The 12,502-nt window shown below is 35.2% G+C and overlaps 1 pseudogene; it reads right to left on the bottom strand.

The window, feature by feature from the left end:
* Positions 1 to 12,064, bottom strand: part of LOC141494224 (large ribosomal subunit protein mL64-like) — a 43,242-nt pseudogene extending 31,178 nt beyond the window's left edge.
* Between the last annotated feature and the right edge of the window lie 438 nt (positions 12,065 to 12,502).

Below are 12,502 nucleotides of genomic sequence, written 5' to 3'. Positions count from 1 at the left end.
AAACATTATTTTCCCTTGAAGTAAAATAAGCTATTTGGGAGACTATATTAAGACCAAAATTTCTTTATAAATTTGACAAAGATTAAGAAATATTTCCATTTCCAAAGAACAAAGAAGATTATTATGAAACTAACTCTCTATTACACGTAATTTATTTTGTGTGTATAACAGTGAAATGCTAACCTATTATATTTGTCTATAACCCCTTCTGAACTTCTTTCTATTTTCGAATGCTTTTTAAATTTTTTTCTTTTTGAATGTTTTACTGACACTTTTTCCTTTCTTCTTTTCTTTGTTTTTTGTTTCACCATGACTCTCACTATAACTTGTATAGCAGACCTTTTGCAGCAAATAGGTTTCCTAGTTAGCTATTTCCCTTTTAATTCTAACTTCATTGATTTATTTGTATTAAACTTTTTGTCAATTTTTTATAATCAAAAATGTCCACTTTATCTTCTGTGATCTTTTCTCTTCCCTCTTTGACCCAAAACTTATCTCTGATCCGTAATTGTGAAAACTATCACCTTCCCTGATCATTTAAATTAGTTTATTAGTTTATTAATTATTTATTAGATCATTTAATTAGTTAATTAGATATGACCTAGGTCATGCATACATTTGAGACTGTTATGATATATGGTATAAGATGTTAGACTAAACTGAATTTCTTTGTAATCTTTGACTTCTTTGACTTCTTTTTAACAATTTTATGATCCTTACTTTCCAATATATTTCATGTTGCTCATCTATTTCCATCTTTTCATTAACTAAGTAAATTATCTCTCTCTGTCATATATATACATATATATATATATATATATTCATTTAACCCTTCTACATTATGCAATATCCACATTCCTTATCAAAGTTTTGCTATATTGTGGGTCAATATAAGAAATTAAATGGGAATTTTTTGGGGAGTTTTGGGAAAACCACAGACAACATGCAAAGATCAGCAGATGACATAGAAAAAGTTCAGAAACTCAAAATGCATGAATTATGTGCATCTATCTATCTGTCTATCTATCTATCTATCTATCTATCTATCTATCTATCTATCTATCTATCTATCTATTTTGTCTTTTAGTACCCTGATAGTTCAGGCTTCTTTGGCACAAAGGAAGTGTCAAAAAATTTTATATGGATTTTTCCAGATCACAAAGGCACTGCAACCTTAACCCCAATGATGTAGAAGGAATAACTCTCTTTTATGTTTATGTGTATGCATATATATATATATATATATATACAATTGATATATATAAATATATATATTTATGAATATCATTATCAATATGGAGGGCCTTATTGAATTCTTCATAGGATTTTTTTATCTTCATCAATCAATGTTGCTGCACCAGAAACAGTTATTTTCTTTCTTTCTTTTTTTAGTTTTGTGCTAGGCAAATGGGGTTAAGTGGCCACTCAGCAAGGTAATTATTAAATGTCTGAGGTTGGATTTGAACTCAGGTACTCCTGACTCCAGGGCCGGTGCTCTATTCACTGTGCCACCTAGCCACCCCCGCAACAGTTATTTTCATTGTGATGTTTCTAGAAATCCTGCTCATGTGCATTGTAATGAAATCTTCAAATGCTCTATGAAATAATGTATCTTGTTGACTTTGAATGTATGACCAAAAACAACTCTTCCTATTCCTTTCTTTGCTTCTCCAAGGAGAACCTGTAGCCATACTTTCTTTTATTTGCCACTTCCTTCTTCTAGTTTCATTTATTATGAAAATGTCAAGATTTATAAGATTCACTTGCTTTAGTAGTATATCCACTTATTAACCATTGGACGAGAGTCATATTTAAAGCACCAAGAATTAGGTTAAAGTTTAGAGATAAATCTTATATGAATATTAGCACTCATTTTCCCTTTTTAAGTTGCTTCACTATGGAAATGGAATGAACCTGCATAGGAATTAAAATGATTTTGTATTGTCCTTTGCTTCCTGGGTTATCATGGTCAAAAAATTTATCACTAGATAGCTTTCCTATGAGTGAAGAGTTTCTCCATACTTAGCTGTTAGTCCTCATATACCAGACTTGGTTCAACATTATAGAACCTACCAGGGTTTGAGTTCTACTGTTAGAACCTTTGAGAGCCCAGTGCCACTAATATGTCTTGATGAGGTGTTGAAGTTATATTTTTGAATTATACTTTTGGAATCATATAATCATCCCTTTAAAAATCCAGGGTCTGGATTACTTATAGAGTTTAAAAAGTTTATAGCTACCAACTTACCTCTAGAAGTGACTTCCACAAGTCAGTGAGTCAATAAATATTAAACACCTCCTATGTTGTACATACTGTGTTAAGTGATGGAGAAGTGAAGAAAGGCAAAATACAATTTTTATTTTCTAGGAACTCACAGTCTAATGGGGGAAGCAACATGTAAAAAAACCATGTACACTAAACAGAGTAACTTGGAGATAACACGCATATGGCATTCTGACTCCTAATATTGGGGGAATCTTCAACAAGTTTGGTTCCAGCTCATCAATCCTTTCCCTATCCCTAACTTCATCTCTTTCCAAACCTCTTTAAAGTCTTAGACCAATCTCCCCTCCCATTTTGATGGAACTGCTTCATATTTTCAAGCCTGGCCTAAGTCAAGAGCTGACTCTCAAAGACATCTAAGAGAAAGGAATGATCATTTTCCCCAAACAGGTTCTGGAATCTATAGGAAATATAGGAAAGAGTATAGGGAAAAGTGTATAGAAATAGAGTGATATAGGTATAGGAAAGAGTGTCTTAGAAGCTTTGAGTAGCACTGAAAAAGTAACTGAAAGGGTATATCCCTTTGAATGACACTGAAATAATGGGATTATTCAATCAGGATTAAAAGTAAAATTTCATTTCTGTTGCCCAAGTAATAGCTATAACTGAAAGAAATAACTCTTTGAAATTCTTGAAGAATAATGGATGTAGACAAAAAATAAGAACAACATCTGATTATGATTCTTTAGGGAAGGCTTAGTAGAAAAAAAGATTTTTCTTCTTTAACACAAATTCACTAGTACTGTGAATGAGTGAATAAAAAAATGCTTATTAAGGACTTACTATTGTTCCAAGCACTCTGATAAGAACTGGGGATATTCAGTTTTAAAAATGAGACATCTTTGATCCAGATGCTCACATTCTATTTGGAGGATACAACATTCCATGAAGTTCAGTTGCAAGGCAAGGGGAAAGACCTGGAAGTCTTAAAGGTATGTAAGGATGAATGGAAAGGCCAGAGGGTCCTTATATCTTTTAACCAAGTTTTTTTTTTTTTTGTTTTGTTTTTTTTGCAAGGCAATGGGGTTGTGACTGTCCCTAAGTCATAGTAGATACTGGAAAATATCAAGTGTCTGAGGCTGGATTTGATCTCAGGGCCTCGTGGCTCCAGGGCATGTACTCTATCCACTGCATCACTTAGCTGCCTCTTCCTTGTATTCTTTATATAAATAGGTCAGATACAGTGCCAGAGAACTGCAGAGTCTAGGACAGGAAAGAAGTCGAAGTCCAGAAGACCTTAGGATGTAGTGAAGATCAACTTGAATTTCACATCCTACTGAAGTTTAGTTACAAGCATTAACAAGTTAGCATGAATTTGCTTATAAGATTAGCTAGCTAGTCACCAATTAGGTCTTTGAGAGAATAAGGCACAGAACTGGTAAATTTTGTTTAGGAAAGAGGTTCCAGAAAAATATAGACCATGAGGTAATACTAATAAAGGGGAAAACTGGACTGGTTCCCATAAGAGGAGATTCTAGTCAGGAAATAGATGAGGAATTTGGGAAACAGATCACAAACCTGTCATAGAGGTATGATATAGTAGCGATGAGAGACTTCAATTACTCAGTCATATTCTGGAGCTCTGTCTGCCAAAAAGCAGAGCAGCTAATAACCTCCTTTTTAAAATGAGAATTCCATCCTTCAAAAGGTAGAGCATCAAACAAGGGAAAATTTTCTTCTGGCTTTGATTCTCACCTACACAGATGAATGAGTTTCTGGGATGGAAATTAAAGAACCTTTGGGGGAAATGACTATTCTCTTCTATAGTTTATGATACAGAAAGGAAATCTGATCCAAATCTAAAATACATAATAGATATTGAAAAGCAGATTTCAAAGGGTTCAGAGTAAAGATATATAGGATAAAATGGGCAAAATGTTTTGGAGGAAGTCATCTCAGGAGAGATGAGAGATGATCAATAATGACAATCTGAAGGAACAAAGGGGAAAAAATTCAGTTAAGAGGAAAAATACAGTTTGTTTGAAGAGGCTGATACAGAGGCATCAGAAATTTGCCAATCAACTTAGATTTTAAAAAGAAATGTATGGAAGAGAAAATCAAGACCAGGGAATAGGAGGTGTTTGTAAAATCTTGACACAGGTCTATAAAAATAGTGTTAGAAAAGCTGAGACTCAGGAAGAGTTGAGGTTGGAATGGCAAACTAACGACTACAAAAAAGGTTTTAAAATATATGGAGAATGGCTAGGCAGCATAACTTCCAGGTGATAAGAGATAGAGTGCCAGACCTACAGTCAGTAAACCTGAATTAAAATTTGGCCTTAGACACTTAACTGTGGGACTCTGGCCAAGTCATTTAACTTTGCCTCAGTTTCTCATCTGTAAAAGAGGGACAACTGGGTGGTGCAGTGGATAGAGCACTGACCTGGGAGTCAGGAGGATGGGAGTTTGAATCCAGCCTCAGACACTTGCTACTTACTAGCTGTATAACCTTTGACAAGTCACTTAACCCTGATTGCCTTGCATCCAAGGCCATCTCCAATGGTCCTGATTTTCATATCTGGTCACTGGGAGGAAAAAGTGAGACTGGTGACTTAGCTCGGGACCCCTTCATTCATTTCTTTTTTTTTTAGGGTTTTTTTTGCAAGGCAAATGGGGTTAAGTGGCTTGCCCAAGGCCACACAGTTAGGTAATTATTAAGTGTCTGAGACCAGATTTGAACCCAGGTATTCCTGACTCCAGGGCCAGTACTCTATCTACTGCACCACCTAGCTGCCCCCAGGACTCCCTCATTCAAATCCTTTTCATGGGCTTGTCATGACATCACCTCCCTGATGTTATGGTCTTCTTCGAGAATGAAGGACAAACATACAATACAATATATACATCTGTAAAATGAGTTGGTCTTAGCCAAGAAAACTCCAAAATGGGCCAAAGAGTTGGACACGATTGAAATGACTAATCAAGAACAAAAATTCCAGTATACTTCATCCTTATCTGACCTCATGTGGAGTGCTAAGCTCTAGACACCACAGTTTATGAAAAACATTGGCAAGTTGAGATTGACCAACAAGGATGATGAAAGGGCCCTGAATCTATGACACATGAGAAGCAATAAGAAGAACTGGAACTGTTGAGCCTGTAGACAAGAATACACAGAGATGATATGATAGCAATTTTCAGGTATCATAAGGGTTGATATATGGAGAAGGGATTAAATGTGCTCTGTCTGGCTCCAGAAAGTAGAATTTAGAGAATGTCTGGATACTGCAAAAAAAAAGATATTTGAGTTTGATAGTAAGAAAAGGTTCCTGACCATTCAAGCTTTTTCAAAATAGAATGGGTGAAGCTTTCTAGAAGGGCTAAATAAGCACCTGTTGAATATATCATTGTATAGATTCATTTTATCTATAAGTTAGAGATGGGCCCTTAGTTCTTTTTAAAAATTTTTTTTAAAAAATATTGTTATCATGTGTTTTCCTAGTTTTGTTCACTTCACTTTGCATCATTTCATAATGAGTTTTCTCAGTTTTCTCTGGAATTGTGCAATTCATAACTTCTTGTGGAACAATAGTATTCCCTTACATTTATATGCCATGATTTATTTAGTTACCTAATAGGTAGGTATTCTTTTAATTTTCGATTTTAAGCTGCTATGAAAAGATCTGCTACAAATATTTTTGTTTATGAGTCCTTTTAATAAAGCTCCTTTAACTCTCAAACTCTGTGATTTCATTAGTCTTGGAGACTAATCATTCCTCATTCCAACTAGGTCCCATAACTTATGTTTTGAGGTCTTCTCATTATTCTTTCATTCTTCTCTATCCCTTCTCAATTATAGTACATAGAATTGGATCCAACAATCCTAGTTTCCCCTGGCTTCCTAACAATCCCAGCTAAAATACCACCTTTTACAAGAAATCTTTCCTGATTCCCCTTAATTTATCCTGTATGTGTTTTGTTTGTATATTTGTTTTGCATATTATCTTGCCCCATTAGACTGTGGGCTCTTTGAGAGCTGGGGCTATCTTTTGACTTTCTTTGTATCTTTAGGACTTAGTGCAGTGCCTAAAATGTAGCAAATGGTTAATAAATACCTACAGACTTCTGCTTCTGTTACAAAATACTCCCTTCACTGCACAAGGATTTAATATGCTATACAGATTATCTAGTCAGTATTTTTTCTATGCTTGTCTTTTTTTTTTTTTTTTTTTTTAGGTTTTTGCAAGGCAAATGGGGTTAAAGTAGCTTGCCCAAGGCCACACAGCTAGGTAATTATTAAGTGTCTGAGATCGGATTTGAACCCAGGTATTCCTGACTCCAAGGCTGGTACTTTATTCACTACGCCACCTAGCTGCCCCTATGCTTATCTTTCAACTGCATTAGGAAGGTTAGAAAATCTTTTGAATGCCTTTTAGAAATAATATTGAATACTACAGATTAAATACATTTCCTGTTGAAGCAAGTGGTTAATTATGAAAAGATAGTTGATTGCTTAAAGCAATAACTTATCCCCCAACCTCATCTTTTTTGGTGATACAAACGGACAAAAGTAATGGGAGCTAGCACTAAGTCTCTCAAAAGCCAGTCAAAAAAAAAAAACAATTAGCTGAACAGCTGGAGATAGATTTTTCCCCTTGAATATAACTGGCATACTGTTTTTAACTTTTGATAATTACAATAATGAAGCCACTCAGGAGTAATATTTCTTAGGATCTAATATTTTCCCAAACTCCTTTCCTTCCCCCACCACATGGTCATCCTCACACTCATACTACAGATGATTGTGATCCTATGTCCTAAGTGCAACATTGTCTATGAGTGTAATTGCATTCTATGTATGACATTGCAGGTGACAACAATCTTAAATGAGTCTCACTTGTCATATATACTTTGAGACTAGATTTGACATCATATGATCTAATTTGGGGATTGGCAGCCTTTCAGGGACATTATGTCAGATCTTCATTCATTCACTCCTTTGATGGGGTAGGACATTCTTTTTTTCTGAGTTTCATGGAATGACCATGCTTCTTTGATTATGTGGGAGCCCATAGCTACCCAAAGATCATTCTAGCAGAAACCACTGAAATATGAGGCAATTTCATAAAGAGAACTTGATTGAAATCTGTAGTCTTCCTGTAAGAAACCTTCCCTGAGTCTCAGGTTCCAGGAAACAACAAAAGTGTTCAATTCCATTTCATTTGTTATTTTTGCAAGAAAAAATATTTATGACCAATCTAAAAAAGTTATTCAAAAAGATTCAATAACTAAGGGTGGTGGTGGTGGTGATTATTGGAATCTAAATAATTTTTTCATATTTTTGAAAAACTTTGGGCAAAGTTTAAGACTTATTCTCCTTTACCAACTCTTTCTCACCCCCTAATAAAATTAGTCACATGGAACTAGAGACAATATTTTGAAATCAACAGAGTCCAAAGTTAATGAAGGAAAAAAGTTAGGATAAGTAGGTCATTCTCTTGAAGAAGAAATACGTTTGAATTAGTTTTAGTTAATGTGAAAAATGGAAGGATTTTTATCTATCACTCAAAAATTAGAACAATGACTAACAGTTGATCAATTCTTTGGGCCATTAGGGTAGAGAAAACTCTTCTGATCTGCATAGGTGGAAGAAATATCTTTGCTCTAAGTAATTAAATAAATAATACTTGAAGCTTCTGGACAGCAAGGATTCTTCCTTCCTTCCTTCCTTCCTTCCTTCCTTCCTTCCTTCCTTCCTTCCTTCCTTCCTTCCTTCCTTCCTTTCTTTTCTTTCTTCCTTTCTTTCTTTCTTTCTTTCTTTCTTTCTTTCTTTCTTTCTTTCTTTCTTTCTTTCATTTATCATTCATTCATTCCAATTGCATACAAAGATAGTTTTCAATATTCATCCTTTTGCAAACTTTTGAGTTTCACATTTTTTGTCACCCTCCCTTTCTTCTCCTAGCTCCATGGCAGTTAATAATCTGATATATCTTGTACATGAACAATTGAATATGGACAATATTTCCATATTAGTCAGGTTGTAAAAGAATTAGAACTGGGGGGAAAACCATAAGAAAGAGAGAAAGAAAAAAACACAAAGAAAATTTTAAAAAGTGAACAAGTATACTTTGTTCTGCATTCAGAATCTATAGTTTTTTTCTCTGATTTTGGATGGCATTTTCTTTTCTCAGGATTGTCCTTTAACAGGTCTCTCAGGATTGTCATTAGCAACGAGGACTATTTCACTGTTGTCTTTAAATCCTCATCACCTAACACCAGACCTGGTAAATCATAGGTATTACTAGATGCTTGTGCATTAATTAACTGAATAGTTACCATATACTATGTTTATTTTCTTTAATTTAGACTCCTGGTTTCAATTCACAGATTCATAGAATTTCAGAGTTGAAAGGAACTTCAGAGACCATTTAGTCCAACCCATATCTGAAAAAGATTCCCTCCTATGTCATCATAGTCAATTAGTGCTCATTCATTCTATGCTTAAAGATATGAAGTGAGAAAAAACAACATTTTTTCATACCTTTCTTTTTGGGGGGATGGGGAAAGGAGTGTGGCTAGACCTGTAATTTTATTTGGTATAGGGAGCCCCCTGGTGAAAAAACTCCTTTTATCAATCCAAATCAGATTATATTGCAATTTACAATCTTAGAATTTTTGGATGGAGACAGAGAAGTTCTGTGACTTGCCTTTGATCAAACAACCAGTTTGCATATGAGGACAGCAATGTTTTTCTGACTTGGATAATGACTTTGAGTTTAGATATATCATGCTTCTTAAAGCTTTAATACTTAGAATTTTTTTCTTTGTATAAAACCTAAATTAGTCTCTATGTACCTTTTATCCATTGCTTCTGGTCCTGTTCTCTGGGCCCCCTAAAATTAGTCTAGTCTTCCTTTCATATGCCAGTCCCTCAAATATTTGAATTCCCATCTTTCCAACCCTTCCCCTAAGTTTTTTATTTTCCAGGTTAAACATTCTCCATTCCTCCAACTGAGCTTCATATGGCATGAATTCAAGGCTGTTCACTATCATGGATGTCCTTCTCTGGCCTCTTTCCAGATGATTATAGGGCAGACACAGTGCACAGAGAGCTAGGTCTGGAGTCAGGGACACAAGTTCAAGTCCAACCTCAGACACTTTAGTTTTGTGACCCTGGGCAAGTCATTTAACCTTCATTTGCTTCAGTTTCCTCATCTCAGGATTGCTGTGAGGATGAAATGAGAAAATAATTGGAAAGCGTTTAATACATTGCCTTAAATATTCAGAAGGGGATATAAACAAGCAAGGAAGCCTTGCATACATACAGAGAAAATTTGATTGTATCAAAAGTTCTTCAATTCAACCTAAGGTTGTATCCATTTTCTTGGCTGCTATATTGCATATACAAGTCAATTCAAAGATCAACAGTATAGAATATTCATCAGCTCTAACTATGCTAACTCTCAGTATACCATTTGTAGAGTAAATATTTTCAACCTTATGGAAGCTAAAGCTACAGTATTAGATGATACAACTTCATGGGCCAGCAGATGGCACACTTCACTTTGGACTGGCTGCAAAGAAAGCTTTCATATTGAAACTTTCCTAGGACTCAGTCCTGGGGAAACTGTTAGAATCTTCATTTCCATTTTTTCTTCTAATTTTGAATTACTAATTTATCATGCTCAAGTAATTAAGCCACCCTATAGTTATTTTTCCTATTATAGAATAAATGGGTTCATGTGCAAAGCTATTTCTGTAGATATTTTGTTCAATTATTTACTAGCACATGTGGAATTGCTAGGGATCTATGTGGATGACAAATGGCCATTTTATAAATGTTACTTTATTATATCATTATCTTTTCCTCTCTTATCCACAAATTCGGAATCTTAATCTGATAAACCCAGCTGGAAGGACACAATAGAGAGAGAACAATGCTTCATACATCTTAAGAATCACTAAAGTTTTAATAGCTTTTAATAGTTTTAATCTCTTCAGAGGAGGTAAGTGAGGTCTAGAAGATGTGATTTAAAGAAAAGCTTTGTGAAAGAGAAGACATTTGAATCCTGAAAGTCTTTAACAGATAAAGATGGGAGAGAGGCATTCCTTTTTTTTTTATTTTGAAAGATTTTATTTATTTTGGGTTTTATAAATTTACCTCTATTCTTGCTTCCCCCGCCAAAAGGCAGTCTGTTAGTCTTTACATTGTTTCCATGGTATGCATTGATCTAAGTTGAGTGTGATGAGAGAGGAATCACATTTTTTTTAAATATTTATTTTACTTTTGTACAAATGATTTTTTATACAGTATTAAAATATTCTTGTTTAAGAGTAAACATATACCCCCTCCCCCCAAAAATACAGACCCTCATGAGCAATAAAGTAAAGGAAAGAGGAAAAAATTAAAATTTAATAATAATAATAATAATAATAATAATAATAATAATAATCATAATGGCAGCTAAGTGGCATTGGACGGAGTACTGGCCCTGGAGTCAGGAGCACCTGAGCCCAAATCTGGCCCCAGACAACCAACAATCACCCAGCTGTGCGACCCTAGGCAAGCCACCCCAACCTCACTACCCTGCAAAAATAAAAAAAAAACCAGAATAAGATATAATAATAATAATAGTAGGGGTGGCCAGGTGGCACAGTGGACAGAATACCGGCCCCAGAGTCAGGAGCACTTAGGTCCAAATCCAGCCTCAGACACCCAACAATCACCCATGCTGTGCGACCCCGGGCAAGCCACCCAACCCCATCCACCTGTAACCCCCCCCCCAAATAACAATAATAATAATAATAAAAAATGCACTTCAGTCTGTGTTCCAACACTACCAGCTCTGTCGCGGGTGGATCACATTCTTTAGGATAAGTCCATCACAAAAGGTACAGGAATCATATCCTTAAAGAAGAAAAATAAAATATAAGAGATAGCAAAATTACACAATAACAGTTTTTTCCCCCCTAGAGTGAAGGTAATAGACTTTGGTCTTTGTTCAAACTCCACAATTCTTTCTCTGGATACAGATGGTATTCTCCATTGCAGACAGCCCAAAATTGTCCCTGATTGTTGCACTGATGGGATGAACAGGTCCATCAAGGATGACATTCACCCCCATGTTGCTTTTAGGGTACACAACATTCTCCTGGTTCCCCTCATCCTGCTCAGCACCAGTTCATTTAAATCCCTCCATGTTTCCCTGACTTCCCATCCCTCCTGGTTTCTTTTTTCCTTTTTTTTGGTTAATATGACTTGATTTACACATTACTAAAATATTCTTGTTTAAGAGTAAACATAATACCCCCTCCCCCACAAAAATATAGAACCTCACGAGAAATAAAGTAAAAGAAAGAAAAAAATGTGTTTCAGTCTGTGTTCTGATACCCATCAGCTCTGTCTTGGGTGGATCACATTCTTTATCAGGAGAGGGCATTCTTAGTGTGTAAAGGATGGTAAAAACAAAGGTTCAGAGGACTTGATCATGCATGGGAGAGGAAATGTATTGAAGGTATTTCTCATCTCAACAAGTTTGGTGAGAAATGGATTGAGTGAAAGACATAACTCTGGCAAGTTTAGTATAGAAGGTTTTGGTCATGGGAGGACTTTGGGGTCAATTAGTTTAAGACAACCTTAATTCAATTCCTTGTATAAATAAAAACAGGTTCATAATTTAGCATTGATAATATTCCTTTCAACAGGTACTTTCCCTTGTGAATGTAGAAAATAATAACTGCATCATGTTTGGGAGAACGAGCTCTTATCTTGGCAGCCAGGGAACGTGCAACAGGCTTATGCCTCAGTTGGATGAAATCAATTCCATCAATTGTGTTCATGTTTACAAGGTTAGCTAATAACCTGTCTTACAATCCAATATTCATGAATATGTGAAGTTCCTTCTCAAAATGAAACCAAGGTGTGAAACCTTAGAAATCCTCAAATTGACAGAGGAATATTATCATCCTTTTGCCCAAGACTTTCTAGTATCCTTGCTTACATATCCTCTGCCTGCTTTCCAACTGAGGTCTAGAGAAGATATTTGTAACTTTTGTTTGTTAAATTTGCTCTTTTACTTTATGAGATCATAAAGCCAGGGCTAGAAGGGACCAAAGAAGCCTTTTAATTATACCCTCTCATTTTATGGAAAAGAAAGTTATTGACTTGCTGAAGGTCATATAAATATTAACCACCAGAAGAAAGGATTTGAAATAAAGCTTATTTGCTCTAAAGTCAGTGCTGCTTCTACAAATTGAATATAGATAAGGGCACTGCAC

The sequence above is a fragment of the Macrotis lagotis genome, chromosome 7, assembly GCF_037893015.1.
Source record: "Macrotis lagotis isolate mMagLag1 chromosome 7, bilby.v1.9.chrom.fasta, whole genome shotgun sequence".
Taxonomy (NCBI): Eukaryota; Metazoa; Chordata; class Mammalia; order Peramelemorphia; family Peramelidae; genus Macrotis; species Macrotis lagotis.
This window is presented reverse-complemented; position numbering and strand designations above follow the sequence as displayed.